Source organism: Hyperolius riggenbachi, chromosome 3 (assembly GCF_040937935.1).
Source record: "Hyperolius riggenbachi isolate aHypRig1 chromosome 3, aHypRig1.pri, whole genome shotgun sequence".
Classification (NCBI taxonomy): Eukaryota; Metazoa; Chordata; class Amphibia; order Anura; family Hyperoliidae; genus Hyperolius; species Hyperolius riggenbachi.
Genome location: NC_090648.1, coordinates 516761089 through 516775961, shown reverse-complemented (window position 1 = coordinate 516775961; position 14873 = coordinate 516761089). Strand labels below are relative to the sequence as shown.

The 14873-nt window shown below is 46.1% G+C and overlaps 1 long non-coding RNA gene across 2 annotated transcripts in view; it reads right to left on the bottom strand.

The window, feature by feature from the left end:
• Nucleotides 1-14873, bottom strand: part of LOC137564496 (uncharacterized) — a 148218-nt gene that overhangs the window by 84290 nt on the left and 49055 nt on the right. The window contains exon 3 of one of the 2 annotated variants that reach the window (XR_011030609.1): nt 3204-3398. The exons of the other annotated variant lie outside the window; for it this stretch is intronic. This is a non-coding gene — a long non-coding RNA (uncharacterized lncRNA). Of the gene's footprint in view, nt 1-3203; nt 3399-14873 lie in introns of those variants that run through there. 2 annotated transcript variants of the gene reach the window in all.

The following is a 14873-nucleotide window of genomic DNA, read 5'->3' as shown; positions in this document are numbered from 1 at the left end:
TGTATGATCTAGTTTATGTCTTACCTTTATTAAAAAACATTATATATATATATATATATATATATAAGAAGAAAGAGTACCAAAGTTGGTGAAAAATATTATAAACCTTATTTAGATTATTTTCCTGCTTGCTGGTGGTTTAAAAGGCAATTTATTGATCAGATGTGAACATACCACTTAGGAGAAAACTTACTGAAAGTGTAAACAAAGAAATAAAATATATGAGGAGAGTGATACAGGAAATAGTTTTTATTTGAGCACAAAAAGCAATACATCGTGTTTCGTGGGCACTAAAACGCTTCTTCAGGTCAGTTCAAAGATCAACATGTGTCTTCTGATTTGGATTTTGTGAGCGACTCTATAAACATTTCTATATATATGTTTATAACCTAAATCTCCTCTGGGAGGTACTCGTTTTCAGAAACGTCCAAAGATCCTCAGGGGAGCAACTGCCCAGTTCCTGAGCAAAGATCTGGAGAACCGAGTGGGGTGGTTAATTTCTCACAGGCTGAAACCGTGGTTGCTGGTTTTGCACCTTTGGGAGTATATATCAATATTACTTATATCTACAACTACTTACAACTTACTGCACCACTGGGCTCCTGGCCTCTCCTTCCTTTCGTCCTTAGATGACCATGGATTTATTATAACTACAGAACCATTGGCTGAAGCATTGGGAAGGCAAACGCTGCAAATATAACCAGTAAACTAAACTTTGTTCCTGATTTGTTTACAGGAATGATGCAGTAATTAGCATGTGATTACAGAGAGGCCCCTTGGAGGTGGGGCAGACCCCTGGGAGGCGGGACAGGCCTGAGGTTCATGTCAGGACTCATCTCCCTTAGCATGCGATTACACAGAGGCCCCTGGGAGGTGGGGCAGACCCCTGGGAGGAGGGGAAGGCCTGAGGTCCATGTCAGTACTCATCTCCCTTAGCATGCGATTACACAGAGGCCCCTGGGAGGTGGGGCAGACCCCTGGGAGGAGGGGTAGGCCTGAGGTCCATGTCAGGACTCATCTCCCTTAGCATGCCATTACACAGAGGCCCCTGGGAGGTGGGGCAGACCCCTGGGAGGCGGGACAGGCCTGAGGTCCATGTCAGGACTCATCTCCCTTTGCATGCCATTACACAGAGGCCCCTGGGAGGTGGGGCAGACCCCTGGGAGGCGGGACAGGCCTGAGGTCCATGTCAGGACTCATCTCCTTTAGCATGTGATTACACAGAGGCCCCTGGGAGGCGGGACAGGTCCCTGGGAGGAGGGGAAGGCCTGAGGTCCATGTCAGGACTCATCTCCTTTAGCATGTGATTACACAGTGGCACCTGGGAGGCGGGACAGGTCCCTGGGAGGAGGGGAAGGCCTGAGGTCCATGTCAGTACTCATCTCCTTTAGCATGTGATTACACAGAGGCCCCTGTGAGGCAGGCAGACCCCTGGGAGGAGGGGTAGGCCTGAGGTCCATGTCAGGACTCATCTCCCTTAGCATGCCATTACACAGAGGCCCCTGTGAGGCAGGCAGACCCCTGGGAGGAGGGGAAGGCCTGAGGTCCATGTCAGTACTCATCTCCCTTAGCATGCGATTACACAGAGGCCCCTGGGAGGTGGGGAAGACCCCTGGGAGGAGGGGAAGGCCTGAGGTCCATGTCAGTACTCATCTCCCTTAGCATGCGATTACACAGAGGCCCCTGGGAGGTGGGGCAGACCCCTGGGAGGAGGGGAAGGCCTGAGGTCCATGTCAGTACTCATCTCCCTTAGCATGCGATTACACAGAGGCCCCTGGGAGGGGGGGCAGACCCCTGGGAGGAGGGGAAGGCCTGAGGTCCATGTCAGTACTCATCTCCTTTAGCATGTGATTACACATTGGCACCTGGGAGGCGGGGCAGCCCTGAGGTCAATGGCTATACTCACCTCCCTTAGTATAGACCCTCCCTGTCTATACAGAGAGGCCCCTGGCAGGCGGGGCAGACCCCTGGGAGGAGGGGCATCCCTGAGGTTCATGCTGATACTCTTCTCTCTTAGTATAGGCCTCAGTGTCTCTACAGAGAGAAGCGTTCTGATTTCCTCATTGATATGCCAGTTTCCAGAGACTCCTGTTCCAGTGAAAGCTCCATATGCTTCAGCTGCCTGCGCCTTGGATCTGTTTTATATGCTCTCATATGTTTGCTATCTGCCTCATGTTTTTTGTTACAGATAATTGTGGAGCTGGTTATTCATCTTAGCATAGGTATTCAGGAATAATAAGTCACAGTCACAGCACAAGAATTAGAGAGCAATCCCTCTATTGCTGAGAAGGGGGAGAATCCTCCGGCAGTTCAGCGCTACACAATGCAGGGGCTAAACACAGAAGCCAGGCTGTCAGATCGCTGACATGTCCGCATGTAACATACAGTCACAGCACAAGAATTAAAGAGCAATCCCTCTATCGCTGTGAAAGAGTGGGAATCCTCCGGCAGATCAGCGCTACACATGGCAGGGGCTAAACGCAGAGCTGGCTGTCAGATCGCTGACATGTCTGCATGTAACATACAGTCACAGCACAAGAATTAAAGAGCAATCCCTCTATCGCTGTGAAAGAGTGGGAATCCTCCGGCAGATCAGCGCTACACATGGCACGGGCTAAACACAGAAGCCAGGCTGTCAGATCGCTGACATGTCCGCATGTAACATACAATCACACCAGAGCCGACAGATTCTGAATACTGTGAGCAGATTATTCAGGTAACTCTCACACTACATGGAAGGGGTAAAAGTGACCAATCATTGGCCAGTATGGCTACAGAGGCCCCAGAAGGATAAAAAGAGCTAAAACGTATAAAAATAAGGCGTTAGTGGTGGGCTTACCCCCTCTGGGCAGACACAAGAAAATGCCCATCAATTTTCAGCAAAACTATTTATTTACACACTCCAGTAAAATACGTTTCGTGGGAGAGACCCGCTTCCTCAGGAAATAAGATGAAGCATATACAATGCAGGTCTGGTACTATGCCAAGCGCCTCTGTGAATCTGTGGATTCCCACGTGTGTCCTCAATCACGCTCCCGCCGCCAGGAGTGTCCTGTGGATATGCAGTACAAGATTTTCTCATACTCCCAACATAAATATCCCCAGGGGCACTTTTTCACTACAGGTACACTTTAAGGGGCAAGAGCCGCGTGATCCCCAAGGGGTTAATGAAATAAACCACAAACACACACTTACTGCATTTCTTTTCTTTAAAGTTTATCAATCAATCTTCCCAGAAATGAATCCAATGTCAGTCATAATGATCCTTCCTCTGATGATCTGTACACGCTGTGCGGCCGGCGCTCAGTGACAGGTTCTCCGCTGCGCTAATTCCTCCAGGAATCCCAAGTGACGTTACTGACTGTGTTTAGTACATTGAAATGACTGCAGCCGGGAATCTGTAACATAGCAGCAGGAGTGAGGCGTGTGCAGATCAGGGGGGGACATATTATCATAATTGACTCTGGACCACCTCGCTGGACAATGTGATTAATGGACACATGGCTGGGAACTGACTGGCACTGGATTACATTTTACCACATTAAAGGGGCACTATGGCGAAAAAAAGTACAAATAAACAAATAAGAACTGTTTTTTCCAGGGTAAAATGAGCCATAAATGACTTTTCTCCTATGTTGCTGTCACTTACAGTAGGTAGTAGAAATCTGACAGAAGCGACATTTTCTGGACTAGTCCATCTCTTCATGGGGGATTCTCAGGGATTTATTTATTTTCAAAAGCACTTAGTGAATGGCAGTTGCTCTGTCCAACTACCAAAAACCTGTGTAGCGAGCAGGGAAGCTGGCCGGGATCATTGTGTAAATCCTTTTTAGAGAATATCTTTATAAAGAATAAAGCCTTGCTGAGAATCTCCTATGAGAAGATGAGCTAGTCAAAAACCTGTCGCTTCTGTCAGATTTCTATTACCTACTGTGACAGCAACATGGGAGAAAAGTAATTTATGGCTCATTTTACTCTGGAAAAAATGTACTTCTTATTTGTCTGTTTGCACATATTTTAAATTTTACAATTTTTCCCCATAGTGCCCCTTTAATAAAATAGTGTGTGTACATATATATATATATATATATATATATATATATATATATATATATATATATATATATATATACTAGCTGATTACCCGGCGTTGCCCGGGTATGTATTTGGCTAGTGTTGGCTCCGCCCACTTTTTCTAACCCTAACACACAATTACTCAATGACCAAGTTTGTGAGCTTTGCGGTCTTTGGAATCAATAATTTGCACTGAAATGAAAAAAATCTGATTGGCTGTTTGTGGCTCCACCCCCTTTTCTGAATCTGAACCCCAGTCACCCAATGACCAACTGTAGCAGGTTTGAGGCCTGTGCCATTAACAGTGCAAGAATGGCAGCAATTAAATATTCCCCTTGAGAAGCAATAGGTGAAGTTTGATTCACTTTTGTAGGCTCCACCCACTTTTCTGAATATTTAACCCAGTCACCCAGTGACCAACTGTGCAAAGTTTGAGAACCCTGCCATTAACAGTGTAAGAATGGCTGCAGTATACATTTTCCCAGTGAAATTTGTATTTGTCTCCACCCACTAATGACGTGGAACTGCCTGCCCGGGTATGTATTTGACCGGTTTTGGCTCTGCCCACTTTTTCTAACCCTAACGCACAAACACTCAATGACCAAGTTTGTGAGCTTTGGGGTCTTTGGCATCAATAATTTGTATATTCCCATAGAAATTAAACAAATCAGATTGGCTGTCTGTGGCTGCACTCCTCTCCAACATTTGAACCCCAGTCACCCAATGATCAACTATAGCAGATTTGAGGCATCTGCTACAGCCCCGTTTCTATGAGCGTGCGATACGTGCAATCGCCCGGGGCGCTTTATTGTGCGGCAGGAGGGGGGGCGCCGGAGTGGGGAATGGACATAATAGTTTAGAACTCACCTTCTTCATCCGTTCCCCCGCAGTTTCAATATCTTTCCTCTCCCGGCGTCCATCGCCTGGTAACAGCGCCCCCTGTGATGACATACCGCATGTCATCACAGGAAGCACTGTTACTAATGAGATAGATGCCGGGAAAGGAAGGACATTGAAGCAGCGCGGGTTCGGCGGAAGCAGGTGAGTTATTACTATTATGTTCGCTCCCCCCGCTCCTGCGCCCAACTCATACCGCCCATACCAACTAACCTAAACTGCGGGAACCTACCTAACACCTACATTGCGGGGCACCTACCTAACTAACCTAAACTGTGGGAACCTACCTAACTAACCTAAAGTGCAGGAACCTACCTATTTAACCTAAACTGCAGGAACCTACCTACCTAACTAACCTATACTGCGGGAACCTACCTAACTAACCTATACTGCGGGAACCTACCTAACTAATCTATACTGCGGGAACCTACCTATCTAACCTATGCTGCGGGAACCTACCTAACTAACCTATACTGCGGGAACCTACCTAACTAACCTATACTGCGGGAACCTACCTAGCCAAGCTATACTGTGGGAACCTACCTAACTAACCTATACTGCGGGAACCTACCTAACCAAGCTATACTGCGGGAACCTACCTAACTATCCTATACTGCTGGAACCTACCTATATAACCTAAACTGCAGGAACCTACCTATCTAACCCATACTGGGGGGACCTACCTATCTAACCTATACTGCGGGAACCTACCTAACTAACCTATACTGCGGGAACCTACCTAACTAATCTATACTGCGGGAACCTACCTATCTAACCTATGCTGCGGGAACCTACCTAACTAACCTATACTGCGGGAACCTACCTAACTAACCTATACTGCGGGAACCTACCTAGCCAAGCTATACTGTGTTAACCTACCTAACTATCCTATACTGCAGGAACTTACCTAACTAACCTATACTGCGGGAACCTACCTAACTAACCTATACTGCGGGAACCTACCTAACTAACCTATACTGCGGGAACCTACCTAACTAACCTATACTGCGGGAACCTACCTAGCCAAGCTATACTGCGGGAACCTACCTAACTATCCTATACTGCGGGAACCTACCTATATAACCTAAACTGCAGGAACCTACCTATCTAACCCATACTGGGGGACCTACCTATCTAACCTATACTGGGGGACCAACCTATCTAACCTATACTGGGGGAACCTACCTATCTAACCTATACTGGGGGAACCTACCTATCTAACCTATACTGGGGGAACCTACCTATCTAACCTATACTGGGGGAACCTACCTATCGAACCCAAACTGGGGGAACCTGCCGATCTAACCCATACTGGGGGAACCTACCTATCGAACCTATACTGCGGGAACCTACCTATCTAACCTATACTGCGGGCACCTACCTATCTAACCCACACTGGTGGCAACTATATGGGCTACCCTATACTGGAGGCACCAACGTAGATAACCTATAAAGCAGGCACCTACCTATCTAACCTACACTGGGGGCAACTATACAGGCTACCCTATACTGGAGGCACCTACGTAGCTAACCTGTACAACCTGTACTGCGGGCACCTATGCCTGGCTCCATGGGGGTGAGGGGGGGGCGATTTTTACACCCTCGCCCTGGGTGAAATTTAGCCTAGAAACTGCTCTGATCTGCTATTATCAGTGTAAAAATGGCAGCAATTTAAATATTCCCTTTGAAAATCAACAGGTGAATTTTGATTGGCTATTATAGGCTCCACCCACTTCCCTGAATATTAATCTCAGTCACCCAGTGACCATCTTGGCAAAGTTTGAGATCCCTGCCATTAACAGTGAAGAAGGGCTGCAGTTTACATTTTCCCAGTGACATTTGTTTTTAGCTCCGCCCACTTTTTGTAACCTGGACATACAGTCACTCAATGACCATGTTTGTGAGCTCTGGGTCCTTGGCATCAATAATTTGTATTTTCCCAGTGAAATGAAACACATCTGATTGGCTGTTTGTGGCTCTATCCCAGGCCTGGGCAAACTCGGCCCTCCAGCTGTTAAGAAACTACAAATCCCACAATGCATTTGCCTTTATGAGCCATGACTGTGGCTGTCAGACTCCTGCAATGCATTGTGGGACTTGTAGTTCCTCAACAGCTGGAGGGCCAAGTTTGCCCATGCCTGCTCTATCCCCTTTTCTGAATTTGAACTCCAGTGACCCAATGACTAACTGTACCAGGTTGGAGGCTTGTGCCATTAACAGTGCAAGAATGACAGCAATGTAATATTCCCTTTGAAAATCAACAGGTGAATTTTGATTGGCTTTTTTAGGCTCCACCCACTTTTCTGTATAATAATCTGTGCCATTAACAGTGCAAGAATGGCAGCAATGTAAATATTCCCCTTGAAAATCAAAAGATGAATTTTGATTGGCTGCTGTACACTCCACCCACTTTCCTGAATATTAATCCTAGTCACCCAGTGGCCAACTGTGTCAAGTTTGAGAACCCTGCCAATAACAGAATGGCTGAAATCAATCTAACAAATCTGATTGGCTGTTTGTGGCTCCACCGTCTTTATTGAATTTGGTCCCCAGTCACCCAATTACTGACTGTATCAGGTTTGAGGCCTCTGCCATTAACAGTGTAAGAATGGTAGCAATGTAAATATTCCCCATGAAAATCAATAGGTGAATTTTGATTGGCTGTTGTAGGCTCCACCCACATTTCTGAATAATAATCCCAGGCACCCAGTGGCCAATTGTATCAAGTTTGGGAACCCTGCCATGTAAAAAATTAAGTTTATGGCACCGCCCACTTTTTGTAACCTTGTCATACAGTCACTCAATTACCAAGTTTATCAGCTTTGGGGTCCTTGGTATCAATACTTTGTATATCTGATTGGCTGTTTGTGGCTCCGCCCCTTTCTGAATTTGAACCCCAGTCACCCAGTGACCAGCTGTACCAGGTTTGAGGCATCTACTATTAACAGTATAAGAATGGTTGCAGTTTAAATATTCCCTTTGAAAATCAAAAGTTGAATTTTGATTGGCTGTTGTAGTGTCCACCCACTTTCCAAAATCTTAATCACATTCACTCAATGACCAACTGTGCAAAGTTTGACAACCCTGCCATTAACAGTGTAAGAATGGCTGCCGTTTATATTTTCCCAGTAAAATGTGTTTTTGGCTCCACCCACTTTGTGTAACCATGTCACACAGTCACTCAATGACCAATTCTGAGAGCTTTCAGGTTCCTGGCATAAAAAATGTGTGAATGGAAGCAGTTTATCCAGCAAAGAAATCTGATTGGCTGTTTGGGGCCCCTTTAGTGAATTTGGACCCCAGTCACCAAATGACTGACTGCAGCAAGTCTGAAGCCTCTGCCATAAACAGTGTAAGAATGGCAGCAGTTTAAATATTCCCCTTTAAACGCAATAGATGAATTTTGATTGGCTGTTGTAGGCTCCACCCACTTCCCAAAATCTTAATCTTATTCACCCAGTGACCTAGTGTGGCAAGTTTGAGAACCCTGCGATTAACAGTGTAAGAATGGCTGTATTTTTTCCCATTTAAAATGAATGGCTGAATTTTGATTGGCTGTTTTATGCTCCTCCCACTTTTCCTGGATTCGTAACCTCGGTCACCAAGTGACCAACTGTGCCAAGTGTGGGGACTCTGGCTTGATTACTGTGAGAATGGCAGCCTTTTACATTTTTTCCATTGACTTGAATGGGTGAAATCTGATTTGCTGTTTGTAGCTCCGCCCAGGTGTGCAGGGGGGCCGCGAGACCCCTAGAACATATCATCCCAGGTAGTAAGGGATCTGTGTACCAAGTTTCGTTCAAATCGGTCAAGCCGTTTTCGAGTGATCGCGGCACATACACACACACACACACACACACATACATACATACATACATACATACATACATACATACATACATACATACATACATACGATTATATATATATATATATATATATATATATATATATATATATATATACATACATACATACATACGATTATATATATATATATATATATATATATATATATATATATATATACTGTATATACTCGAGTATAAGTCTAGGAATTTAAGTCTGACTCACATCATAAGAGTATAGGGGTCGACTTATACACAAGTCATGGGCAACACTGAGCACACTGAATAATGCATGCACTAATAGTGACATTTGCACTAATTTACCCTGTGGTAAGTGACACTATCCTGATAAAGGAAATGGCAAGAAAACACAGGTGTGAAAGTCCCGGCCACAACAATTAACAAGGAAAGGGACGGGACATACTGGGCTGCAGGAAGGGAAGTGAATAATTGCAGCACTTGGGGCCTGGAGGAGGTATTGGCTGCACTTAAAGGAGTCATCAGGTTTTTTAAATGAAAATAAGTGCTACTTACCCGGGGCTTCGTCCAGCTCCAATCTCCCAGCATGTCCCTCACCGCAGCTCTGCCATCAGCCATTCACTTCCGCTGCCTCCCGGTCCCCGGCGATGACGTCAAGCCGACCTCCAGGCGCAGTAGTTCTGGAGGTGGGCAGGCTTCCCATTACTTTGGTATTTCTGAGCCAAGGTTGATCTCGCGTGCACTTTAAGCACGGTTCTGGTTTTGCGAGGCTGGTCATTTTGGCACCTGTGCTGTGCCTGGATTTAGGCACAGCTGTAGGACAGAATGGTAATTACAGTCTTAATGTGCTTATGTAATTTGGTGCCAGAAATGACTAGAGCCCGAATTATAATATAATCAGCGTAATGTGGGTATTAGCAATATCTGGACCCTGAATTATGTGCAGAAAGGAAGAGATTAGGTAATCAGCAGAGGAATGTCAGCTTCTCCATGCGCCCAAATTACACGCGGCCGTAACATGTGTACTTGTAGCTTTGTACCTGTGTTGCTGGATGTGTGGACTGTACTGTGGATGAGCCATGTCTGTATTTATAGTACTCCATGTTGCCTGTATTGTTCTCTGTATAGTGCCATGGAGGATGATAGGGCAATGTAAACAATACAGGCACGAGAATCTTTACACTGGCATCCTATTCCCAGCCTCTGCCTATAGATTGGCCTCATGGAGACCGGCGATTGCCAGAGACGGTGTTATACCACATCTGGATGCAATTAACCGAGTAAGAAAACTGCTGAAAACAAAGTGAATGTCAGGGAACTGTGACTCCATCATGTAAATGTGTTTCTAGACCTCGGAACTATATGAATATTCAGTAAAGTGATCCTGAGATATCATACATTACATTCTGATGAGAAGATGGAAAGTCTGAGGACGGCTGGCTGCGGAATATTAGATCTAATGTAGAGTAATGCATGCCTGACACCCGGGGCATCACCTGGTCAAACAGACCAACACTACTACAACTCATTTCCCGTATAACGGAACTTTTGACCAGAGCATATGGACAAGGCACACAATGATTTCTGTCTGCTCTCCTCTTCCAGGAAAAGGTCAAAAGTGGAATGTACAATCAGTGACAAACCCCTATGTGCTGCTGTATGGAGGGGGCAGGAGGGACAGGGAGTGGCAAGTGAGCCTGCGGCATCCTGTAGGAATAATCTGCACATGATCATTATTCTCACTTTGGGGTGCTTCCATAGGGTCATACTGGGCACACACCTCTTTTTCTTTATAGTTTTTAAGTCATTGATTTCCCCATAAATTGGCCCTAGACTACGATACATACACTACATGATACTTACATAGACATAAGATTATCGTAGTGACATGACTATGTACTCCATAAAGGGCTGCAGACAATGTCAACGCTATATAAATACATAATATTAATAATAATAATAATCTATATATATAAAATCGGATGTATGTATGTGTGTGTGTGTATGTGTGTGTGTATGTGCCGCGATCACGCGAAAACGGCTTGACCGATTTGTACGAAACTTGGTATGCAGATACCTTACTACCTGGGATGATATGTTCTGGGGGTCTCGCGGCCCCCCTGCACACCTGGGCGGAGCTACAAACAGCCAATCAGATTCCACCCATTCAAATCAATGGAAAAAATGGAAAAGGCTGCCATTCTCACAGTAATCAACCCAGAGTCCCCACACATGGCACTGGTGGTCACTTGGTGACCGAGGGTACAAATCCAGGAAAAGTGGGAGGAGCATAACACAGCCAATCAAATTTCAGCCGTTCATTTTGAATGGGAAAATGTAAACTACAGCCATTCTTAGACTGTTAATCGCAGGGTTCTCAAACTTGCCACAGTTGGTCACTGGGTGAATGCAATTAAGATTTAAGAAAGTGGGTGGAGCCTACAACATCCAATCAAAATTCACCTATTGATTTTCAAGGGGGAATATTGAAACTACTGCTATTCTTACACTTTTAATGGCAGAGGCTTCAAACTTGCTACAGTCGGTCATTGGGTGACTGGGGTCCAAATTCACTAAAGGGGCAGGGCCACATACAGCCAATCAGATTTCCTTGGTGGATAAATTGCTTCCATTCACACATTTTTGATGCCAGGAACCTGACAGCTCACAAACTTGGTCATTGAGTGACTGTGTGACAAGGTTACAAAAAGTGGGCGGAGCCAAAACAGATTTTACTGGGAAAATATAAACTGCAGCCATTCTTACATCGTTAATGGCAGGGATCTCAAACTCTGCACAGTTGGTCACTGTGTGAATGAGATTAAAGGGAAGGTTCAAGCAAAAAAAAAAAATGAGATTCACTTACCTGGGGCTTCTACCAGCCCCATGTAGCCATCCTGTGCCCTCGTAGTCACTCACTGCTGCTCCAGTCCCCCGCTGGCAGCTTTCTGACCTCGGAGGTCAGGGCCACATTGCGTACATTTTTACGCATTCCAGCTAGTGCAGGAACAAAAATTTACGCGTTTCACCACTAACACGTAAAAATGTATGTGTTAATGTTCCTGCACTAGCGGGAATGCGTAAAAATGTACACAATTTGGCCCTGACCTCCGAGGTCAGAAAGCTGCCAGCGGGGGACTGGAGCAGCAGTGAGTGACTACGAGGGCACAGGATGGCTGCATGGGGCTGGTAGAAGCCCCAGGTAAGTGAATCTCATTTTTTTTTTTTTGCTTGGACCTTCCCTTTAAGATTTTGGAAGGTGGGTGGAGCCTACAACAGCCAGTAAAAATTCACCTTTTGATTTTCAAAGGGAATATTTCATCTGCTACCATTTTCTTATACTGTTAATAGCAGATGCCTCAAACCTGGTACAGTTGGTCACTGGGTGACTAGGACCCAAATTCAGAAAGGGAGCGGAGCCACCAACAGGAAGATTTGTTTATTTTTCAATGGGAATATACAAAGTATTGATACCAAGGACCCCAAAGCTGATAAACTTGATAATTGAGTGACTGTATGTCAAAGGTAGAAAAAGTGGGCAGTGCCAACAACTTCATTTTTTACATGGCAGGGTTCCCAAACTTTACACAATTGGCCACTGAGTGACTGGGATTAATATTCAGAAATGTGGGTAGAGCCTACAACAGCCAATCACAATGTACCTATTGATTTTCAAGGGGAATATTCACATTGCTACCATTCTTACACTGTTACTGGCAGAGGCCTCAAACCTGATACAGTCAGTCATTGGGTGACTGGGGTCCACATTTACTAAATGGGGTGGAGCTACAAACAGCCAATCAGATTTGTTAGATGGATTTCAGCCATTCTGTTACTGGCAGGCTCAGGGCCGGCCCTAGACTTTTTGCCGCCTGAGGCAAAATTAGAAAAAAATCGCCGCCACACCAGCCGGGGGGGGGGGGGCGGGCGCCAAGCTGGAGGGGTAGTGGGCAGAAAGGGGGTATTGGCCTAGCAGTGGTCCCCGATCTGCGCTGCTCCTCCAGCGTTAAACCAGCGTGCATATCATTAAGAGGCAACGTGCGGGGGAATCACTCACCACTTCCGCGTTCCATCGCGTGCTCCACTGACGTCACTTCCTGCAAGGCCGTCCACTTACAATACAGTGGGCGGCGTTGCCGGAAGTGGCGTCAGTGGAGCACACGATGGAACACGGATAAGGTGAGTGATTCCCCCGCCCGTTGCCTCTTAATGATATGCACACTGGTTTAACGCTGGAGGAGCAGCGCAGATCGGGGGACCCAGGCGAGGGAGGGGGGATCTGACCCCCCTCCCCACCGCTAGGCCCAATACCCCCTTTCTGCCAGCTACCCCTCCAGCTCGGTGGGCGGCCCCCAGCATCCAAGGACAGGCGGGTGCCGCCCCCCCCCCCCCCCCCAGATCTGCCGCCTGAGGCAAATGTTTCACCCCATCTCATGAGCGGGCTGGCCCTGGGCAGGGTTCTCAAACTTGACGCAGTTGGCCATTGGATGACTAGGAATAATATTCAGGAAAGTGGGTGGAGCCTACAACAGCCAATCAAAATTCACTTATTGATTTTCAAGGGAATATGTACTTTGCTGCCATTCTTACACTCTTAATGGCAGAGGACTCAAATCTGGTACAGTCAGTCACTGGGAGACTGGGGTTTAAATTTTGAAGGGAGCGGGCCAAAAACAGCCAATCAGATTTGTTTAATTTCAATAGTAAAATGCAACTTATTGATGCCAAGGACCCCAAAGCTCATAAACGTGGTCATTAAGTGACTGTATGTCAAGGTTAGAAATAGTGGGCAGAGCCAAAAACAACTAACTTTTTACATGGGAAAATGTAAACTGCAGCTTTTCTTACACTGTTACTGGCAGGGTTCTCAAACTTCACACAGTTGGTCACTGGGTGACTGGGATTAATATTCGGAAAAGTGGGTAGAGCCTACAAGAGCCAATCAAAATTCACCTATTCAAGGGGAATATTAAAACTGCAGCCATTCTTACACTGTTAATAGCAGAGGCCTCAAACCTGCTACAGTCGGTCGTTAAGTGTCTGGGGTTCAAATTCAGTAAAGGGGCTGTGCTAAAAACAGCCAGATTTCTTTGCTGGATAAACTGCTTCCATTAGCACAATTTTGATGCCAGGAACCCAAAAGCTCACAAACTTGGTCATTGTGTAGTGACTGTGTGTCAAGGTTACAAAAAGTGGGTGGAGTTAAAACAGATTTTTTTTGGGAAATTGTAAACTGCAGCCCTTCTTCACTGTTAATGGCAGGGTTCTTAAACTTAGCATAGCTGGTTACTGGGTGACTGGGATTAATATTCACAAAAGTGGGTGGAGCCTAAAAATGCCAATCAAAAATCACATGTAGCTTTTCAAGGAGAATATTACAATTGCTGCCATTCTTGCACTGTTAACCTTCCTGGCGGTAACCCCGAACGTAGTTCGGGGTAAGCCACGCAGGAGGTTTTCTCAGGCCCTGCTGGGCCGATTTGCGTAATTTTTTTTTGCTGAACGCAGCTAGCACTTTTCTAGCTGCGCCTGCACACCGATCGCCGCTGCCCCGCGCCGATTCGCCGCTATCCGTGCCGCCGCAGAGCCCCCCCCCTAGACCCCTGCACTGCCTGGCCTATCAGCGCCAGGCAGCACTAAGGGGTGGATCGGGACTCCCTTAGGCGTCACGACGTGGGAAGCCCTCCAGGAAATCCCGTTCTTTGAATGGGATTTCCTGATCGCCTATCGCCGGAGGCGATCGGAGGGGCTGGGGGGATGCCGCTGAGCAGCGGCTATCATGTAGCGAGCCCTAGGCTCGCTACATGATTTTAAAAAAATAATTTAAAAAATGGCAGCGCTGCCCCCTGGCAGTTTTTAATAGACCACCAGGGAGGTTAATGGCACAAGCCTCAGACCTGGTACAGTTGGTCATTGGGTCACTGGGGATCAAATTCAGAAAAGGGGACAGAGCCACAAATGGTGAATCAGATTTGTTTCATTTCATGGGAAAATACAAATTATTGATGCCAAGAACCCCAAAACTCACAAACTTGGGCATTGAGTAGTGACTTTGTGTCCAGGTTACAAAAAGTG